We start from the raw sequence: 8313 nt of genomic DNA on the forward strand, positions 1-8313 counted from the left end.
CACATCAGGCTCCTCTGCTATGAGCCTGCTTCTTCCTGTCCCACTCCCCCTGCTTGTGTTCCCTCTCTCGCTGGCTGTCTCTCTCTCTGTCAAATAAATAAATAAAATCTTTTAATAAATAAATAAATAAATAAATAAATAAATAAAATAGAGTATTTTTAAGATACGTACATCACATATTCAGACATAATACTATTGCACATTTAATAGACCACGGTATAGTGTAAACATAACTTTTACATACACTGGGAAACCAAAAAATTCATCTGATTCGCTTTATTGCAATCTTTGCTTTATTACAGTGGTCAGGAACCAACCCCACAATATCTCCAAGGTATGCATGTCTCTTGATAGATTCATAAAATGATGACTTCAGGGAAAGTGATTTCAAAAGTGACCCTGAATTCACCTTTCCTTCCTTCCTCCCTCCCCCTGAGTTCTGTCCCTCCAGTTTGAATTAATTTGTAGAAAACTGTAGTCTACCCTGGCCCTGGCCTGTGCCATAGACGATGCCACCTGTGTGTTGCAAGGGCCCCTGATTCTGTAATCACAGGATCCTCTGGCTTTACGTTTTGGGCCCCATCTCTGGCTCTGTGTGTCTTTCGCTGATTCTTCAATCTGCAAGACAAAACAGAAGGAGCTGGCCAGCGGGTTCTACTGAATGATTAATCATTGTAGCCCGTATGCTGGTAGGTACAGAGGGACGCATAGGAGCCAAGGTCCTCTCCAGAGGTCCCATTGCTGATTCACGGCAGGGCTGAGACGTGAGACGTGAACCCAGGGCAGTCCAGTTCCAGAATTCATCCTCTTGATCATTCCATGTCCCTAACTCTACAGGTGCATAAACCAGCCAGGATACACGTGCTGTCAAAATACAAAAGAAAGTGATTAATTCTGACTGGGTGTGGGTTGATCCTGGAAAGCTTTTAAAGAAAGAGGTAGCAAGGTGCCCGGGTGGCTCAGCTGGTTAACGTCTGCCTGCAACTCAGGTCATGATCCCAGGGTCCTGGGATCGAGTCCCACATTGAGCCGCACATCTCCCAGTTCTGGAGGCTGGGAAGTCTGAGATCAGCTCTGTGACCCTGGCCCGTCATTTAGCCTCTCTGAATCTCTGTATTTTCATCCACTGAAGGGAAAAAATGTAATTCCTGTTCCATCTATTTAAAAAGGTAGTTGTGAAGAGCAAAAGAAAACACTGAATGTGAACCAGATTCTCTCTACGGCAACAGAGAAGCGGTGACAGCTGGGGTGGGGGTGCCAGCCATAGACGTTATTGTCCCAGTCCGCCCTTCAGGGACCAGTCAGTAAAGCCACATAAGAAAAACTTAGCTAGACAACCTAATCCAGAGAGCAAAATGTAATTGAATCCTTGTGGCTCCAATTCTAGGATTGCTAAACAGAAGCAACATAAGCTTTGTCTGCTGGGAGCTAGGGTAGCAGGACCCAGCCAGAGCTCAACACAAAGCACAGGGCAGAGCGTGCCCCAGGCGGGCCACACGCACCAAACTGCACAGGACCTCAAACGGGGCAGAGATGATCAGAATGGTCAAGGAATGCTTCCTGGAAGAAGCAGACTTTGAAGGGATCCCATGATTCGGCCAGGTAGAGAGGAAGGAGGTCTACAACAACCTGGCCGCATTGGAGGAGGACAATCGGGCAGGGGAGCCCTGAATTGGAAAAATTCTACCTGCCACCCCTACTCAGCCAGCTTGCTCCTGAGGCTGAAAGGCCCCACCTTCCCAAAGAGGGACGGAGTGTGGGACAATGTCTTAAGTCAATGCAGGGAGTCAGGGGGAGTTGGGATTCCTACTTCATTCTGTTGCTAAACCAGTATTTGCCGCTGAACCACCCTCCTGAGAAAGGGGCTGGAATCAGGTGCACTGACCGTTGAAACCGTTCCAGACACAGTGCCAGCCACACAGCCAGCCTGTGGGAAGGGCTGGGGCCCAGGTGGCACCCACGGCTCCTCGGGCAGAACTAACTGCATGCTTCATCTGCATGGACACTTTCTTGGCCCACAGATGGCTCTGGAATGGTGGTAGCATCTTGGCCACTGGGTCAACCAGGTGCCCGCAGCAGCAAGGGAGCAGAGGGGCGAGGCCAGCGGGGCGATGAGGGGGGCTGGGAGAGGCTGCTTCTCCTGGACATGGGGGGCCAGGGAACCATGGGCTGTGGGGGTCCCTCCTTGTGGTGGCAGCCAGAGCTGCCTTCTTCCCCAACACACACACACACACACACACACACACACACCCCGGCAAGCCAGAGCTAGTTTCTAATGACATGGCTGAATACTTCCTCCTTTCACTCATAACTTCTCAGGTTATAAATAGCTTTTACCGAAAATACTATATTTCACTGGATGAACCGGCCATCTTATTAGTAGAGAGTTGAGCTGGGCGGGCGGGGGAGGGTCCTAAGCAGATGGAGGAGTTTTATCCACTGGGCCAATTAGAAATTTAAACTTCTGTGATAAAAATATCAGTAGGTTCCTTTCTTTCCCTTTGTGTTTTAAAAAAAATCAGTCTATGAAGAATTTGAAACTAACCTTCAAAGGGGATCAATATGAACTATTTTTAAACAGACAAGGAAAAAAGAGGCAGATTTCTTGCCAGCAGGAAGGTCCCACTTTGTACAAAGGGTGGTTTGCTGGGCAGAGGGGAGCGTGTGTGTGCCAGGTATGTCTTTCAGGAGTTGCTACGGTCTGAATGTTTGTGTCCCCCCAACATTCATCAGGGGAAACTGTTAAAATCCAAAACAAATGAAGACCAGCCTTGAAAATTCCCTAAGCAGAAAAAAAACAAAAACAAAAAACAAAACAAAACACCTGGTTAGTCATACAAACAAAGGTTGATTGAGCTTATCCTGCAAGGCTAACTTGACCTGGGTCATTTCTTGCTTATGCCTCTGGAAGCTATAAGCAAAATGTGAACGGTTGCTCCCAGTTTGCAAACTGTCTTCTGGTGTGGGCACAATCACCTTTTACTAATCACTACTTTAGTGATTCATTCATTTTCCTTCCGCAAAGTTTTCCTCAAAGAGATCGGTGCCCTTATAATAAAAGAGACCCCAGTGAGCTCCCTCGCCCGGTCCACAATGTAAGGACACCGCACAAAGTATGGGACTGGGAAGAGGGCTCTCGCCAGACCTGACCACGCTGGCGTCTCAGACTTCCAACCTCCAGAACTGGAAGAAATAAATTTCTGTTGTTTATAAAGCTACCCAGGCTGTGGTGTTTTGTTACAGTGGCCTGAACAGACTGAGACAAGAGTCTTTCCATTAGGATCCAGAAAAATTCTCCTCTGACCTTTTCCAATGTCAATTCAGTTAAGTGGTTCCCTAAAAAAGAGTTATAATAAATCTAACGTGCAAAACATAGGACCGACTCCTAAAGTCTCAGAGAGGTGATCTTGGCCATCTCCTCGTCTTCGGTGAACATCGTCCACCAAGAGAAGGTGCACCTCAATTTTAAAGCTCCCCAGAAAGGGTGTTGCTGGGGCATTTCTCTGGGCCCCCCTTATCTTTGTGTTCTGTGCGCATCCCTTCTGAGGTATGTTCTTTCATTAGACACAGCGAAGACCCCTGGCCCTTCCCCACACTGTCACCCCAACACACACACACAGACACACACACACCACACAGACACACACACACACACACTGTTGCCCAGACCACCACAGCTTTCTGGCTCTCTAGAATCCTGACTTCTCATGACTAACTCCCGAGGCCACAAACCAGTGCTGCAATACGGAGGTCACCTGTGACCTCTCTGACCCCCCAACAAGCCTAGCGTTTCCCTTCTCAGATTCCTGCTGACTGAGCTATGACATCAAGCATCTCAGAGAATCCAGACCGTCACTACGAGCATGTCAGGAGCAGGAGCGACCGTAGCCTGTCCACCCACGCCCACGGTTTCCCCTCACATAAGCGGCTGTCACTCTTCATAGGATGTCAGGAAGCAGAGTGCTGCTATAAACCAGAGAGGGCTTCCCGGGGACCATACCGATCATACCCTTTGCTGTGCAAAGATGTAATAGGATCCCGGGGCGCCTGGGTGGCACAGCGGTTAAGCGTCTGCCTTCGGCTCAGGGCGTGATCCCTGCGTTATGGGATCGAGCCCCACATCGGGCTCCTCCGCTGTGAGCCTGCTTCTTCCTCTCCCACTCCCCCTGCTTGTGTTCCCTCTCTCGCTGGCTGTCTCTATCTCTGTCGAATAAATAAATAAAATCTTAAAAAAAAAAAAAAAAGATGTAATAGGATCCCAAACCATGGCACTCTCTTCCCCAGTGGGACCCAACCCCTCTGTTGCCAATCACCGTCTAGACGCCCAAGTCCACGTGCCTCGCTAGCTGTGTCCAGCCTCAAAAAGTCCTCATTTCGGTTACATTCTCACTCCAGTTACATTCTGAACCTCCCTCTAGAAATAGAACTTGGCCATCACCAGCCGACTCTGGTCAACAACTGACACGCAGCAGATCCCCAGCTCAATGCATGTCCTCCCGATCCTGTGTCCTGCCCTCTTCGGATACCCCGTCTGCCTCAAGAACACCCTTGTACCCTTCAAGACCCAGCGACCCCAACAGAATCTTCCAGAATCCTTTCATGATACTCCACCCAGGATACACAAGCAATTCTAAGTCCGTCCAAGCCTCCTTAAGATCCCTACTGCTTGTAGTCCTCGCCCAGGCCCAACTGTATCCCTATGTTGAAGAGAAAAACATTTTAGAGGCTTGGAGGAACATTTCGTCCACCTTGACCCTCGCTGGCCAGAGCGGCTGGGACACAGGACATAGGCTGGAATCAGAACAGAGCCCTGTAGGTGTTGGGGGCCATATCAGGCTGCCTAGCCACACTCTTCTGTCCACTGTGTGTCATCGGCTCACTGCTCCCAGGCGAAGTTCCTGGACTGCAGACTTTTTCTTCCTGCCACATTTTTTTTTTTTTAAGAGAGATAGAGAGAGGCAGAGAGGGGCAGAGGGAGGGTGGGAGAGACTCTTAAGCAGGCTCCACACCCAGCACGGAGCCCGATGCAGGGCTCGATTTCATGACCCCTGAGATCATGACCTTAGCTGAAATCAAGAGTCAGCAGCTTAACCAACTGAGACGCCCAGGCGCCCCTCTTTCTGCCACATCTTAAGCAAGCCCAGGAGCCCTCCTTGGTGGGGTGCCAGCCAGCAGGCCCTGCAACAGAAATCAGAGGTGACAGCAGTGGGACTGGTGGGCCTGTCTCTCTGAGAGCTTCACTGGACCTGAGAAGGACGCATGGCAGCCAGAGCAGAAAGAAGCAACCTTCTGACTGGGCACTTTTCTCCCGGTCCCTGATAAGCCTGTCACTTTCTAGGCAGCTAGAGTTGTAGTGAACCCAGGAGGACTTGGGTGAACTCTTTTTTTTTTTTTTTAAGATTTTATTTATTTATTCGACAGAGATAGAGACAGCCAGCGAGAGAGGGAACACAAACAGGGGGAGTGGGAGAGGAAGAAGCTGGCTCATAGGGGAGGAGCCTGATGTGGGGCTCGATCCCATAACGCCAGGATCACGCCCTGAGCCGAAGGCACACGCTTAACCAGGCACCCCTTGGGTGAACTCTCTTAGCTCAGGGAAAAGAAGACCTCCCATCCTTCCTCTTGCTCACATCAGACTGGTCTTTTGACTTTGATTTTGAACTTGAATCTGACCACATCCCTCACCTGCTCCAAATTCCTCAGTGGCTGCTTCTGGGGGAAATCAGGCCACTTCTGAAAGGCACAGGAGGTCTGTATGATCCGTCCTTGCCTGCCTGTGAAGCCTCACACTCCTCCTGTATAATGATCTCAGCCATAGCAAACAACCTGCCTCCAACACCGGACTCCCATGCACCTCTGCTCTGGCACATGCCACCCCCACCGCCTGAGTCCTCCCTTCTTCCCTTCTTCCGCAAAAGTCCCTTCAGCCTCAGCCTCAAGGCTTTCTGGACTTGGGGTGCCTTCCCCTACTCCTCACACAGAATTGGAAACTCCAGTCCACTGCAGGATCCATACTTTATATTTTCACTGTAGTAGTGAGACCAGCTTCACTGCATCGCACCAGTTCTTCCAGTCTTGGTCCTTAACAACCTGCTTTCTTTTTTTTTTTTTAAATATTTTATTTATTTATTTGACAGAGATAGAGACAGCCAGCGAGAGAGGGAACACAAGCAGGGGGAGTGGGAGAGGAAGAAGCAGGCTTCCAGCAGAGGAGCCTGATGTGGGGCTCGATCCCATAACGCCGGGATCACGCCCTGAGCCGAAGGCAGACGCTTAACCGCTGTGCCACCCAGGCGCCCCAACAACCTGCTTTCTTACCTGTAAAATTGGGGATAGTAATGGGACCTCATAGTGTTGGTGAGAGGGCTGATCCCGGGAAGCGGCAGTGGGTAGTCGGGAAGTGAGCCAGGGGAAGGAAGGAGGGCAACACGGGGGGCATTCACGTGCAGGTGACCCTGTGGATCACCGGAGTTAGTGGGAGCCGCTGGGAGAAAGGGTGTGGAACACCCTCGGAACAGTCGTGCCTGAGCGCACAGGAAGCTCTGCACCCTCCGACATTCCGCCCAAACACTGCTGATTCTTCGGGACCAGCCGGCAGCTTGGAAACCTGAACAGATAATGTTGTTATTACAATACACACAGTCACTGAAGACCGGAGGGATGCCCTCCACTCCCGGCCACACGCCCCGCGCCTCCCCGGCATCTCCGCGGACACTTCCCAGAGTTGGGACCCCGCGCACCGCCCAGGGCCCAGGGCACCGGACCGCGCTCACCTTCTGCAAATGCCATCCTCGGCCTGTACTGTTGGCCTTGGTGTCGGATCGTCATCCCGGACCCTGGATGGATTCAGAAGCAGAACCGAGCGGACCACAGGAGGGGAAGCCCCGGGCGAAGGCGCCCGCGTGGCTCGCACACGCCCCGACGTCCCGGGGGAGGAGGGCGGCCTGGAGCGCGGGGCGGGGGCGGCTGCTGCCGGCGGCGCCCCTTTACTCTGCCTCGGCCCCAGCCCCGGGAAAGCCGCTGGAATCCGCGCCAGCCAATCAGCGCGCCGCGCCGCGGGCTTATTAGCATGCGCTGCGCTTGCGCCCACCTGCCGCCAGGGGGCGGTGTCTGGTCCCGGCGGGACCCCGCGGAGCCTCAGGTGAGACCCGGGAGTGTCCGCCCCCGAGAGTGGGAGGATCTGTCGCAGAGAGAGAGCCTGGGACCGCATCCCTAAAACCTGGGGAAGTGAAGACAGTATACCGTGGGTTTTGGATCCCTGACTAGGCTGCCACCGAGTCACTGTGTGGCCCTCAGCAAGTTGCTTCAACTTTCTGAGCGTCAGTTCCTTATCTAATCGGAGAAAATCGACCGAGTGGTGAGAAGTGACACCTGTCTGACAAGAGCTTTGAGGTCGGAATGAAAAGCCGAGTTAACTGGCAGTGAAGTGTGATGCTTACCTGCGAGGTGGGCTGGCTGTGAACCCTGGACTTCCCCTAGCTTTAGCATGTCAAGCAAGTTATGGAAACTTTCTGGACTTCATTTTCTCCATCTGATCAGTGAGACTGGTGCATCCTCCTCGTTGTGTTTTGGGGGGGCAGGGGCGATTTGGTTTTAAGATTACTGACCTAATGCATGTAAAAGCACTTAGAATAGTGACTGACACTTGGTGAATATCAGGTAAACCATAGTTTCTCTCATGTCTCTTGGAACACTTTCTTAAAAATTACCATGCCTAGTGGCTCCCTTGTATACATAGAGATCTATGTCATCTCAGAATAATATGAGAACTCGTGTGGTAGTAAACGGAAGGAAGGGTATATAGAGAGTCAAATCAGATTACTTGGGGTCAAGCCTCAAATCTGGTATTTACTAACTAGCTGTGTTTCTTTGGGTAAGTTACTTAACCCCTCTGTGCTTCAGTTTCTGTAAAATGGGGATGGTCCAATGACTGCGTCAAAGGGTATTAAGGGGAGATGAAGGAGTAAACAAATGAATAGATATCACTTGTTACTGTTATTAATATGAATAACATTAAAGAGAGTGTAATAGTAAACACAAAACTTGAAATTAGGCTCAACTTGACAGTTACTTCCTTCCCCTTGTTCTCAATTTCTTCATCTATAAAGGGAGGGGCTAGAACTAACCAATCTCTGACAGGATGAGACCTCCCATGTCTGAGACTCAGGATTCTCAGGGTCAAGGACATGCCCGTGTTTCATTTCTAGAGCTGGGCCCATGAAGCTGCAGTCAGAAGAGGACAGGTGGGCATTTGCCATAAGAGGCACACTCAGAGACCAACTCTGCAGGTCATCTGGGTCCCATCCTGGTGGG

At 51.0% G+C, this 8313-nt stretch overlaps 1 long non-coding RNA gene across 1 annotated transcript; it reads right to left on the reverse strand.

Annotated features, from left to right (window-relative positions):
• Positions 1-77: 77 nt before the first annotated feature.
• LOC105240408 lies at positions 78-7012 on the reverse strand. Its single transcript, XR_004619741.1, has 3 exons — positions 6774-7012; positions 6319-6607; positions 78-864 (listed from the first exon to the last, which is right to left on the reverse strand). It is a non-coding gene; the product is annotated as an uncharacterized LOC105240408 (long non-coding RNA).
• Between the last annotated feature and the right edge of the window lie 1301 nt (positions 7013-8313).

The sequence above is a fragment of the Ailuropoda melanoleuca genome, chromosome 13 (genome assembly GCF_002007445.2).
Source record: "Ailuropoda melanoleuca isolate Jingjing chromosome 13, ASM200744v2, whole genome shotgun sequence".
Classification (NCBI taxonomy): domain Eukaryota; kingdom Metazoa; phylum Chordata; class Mammalia; order Carnivora; family Ursidae; genus Ailuropoda; species Ailuropoda melanoleuca.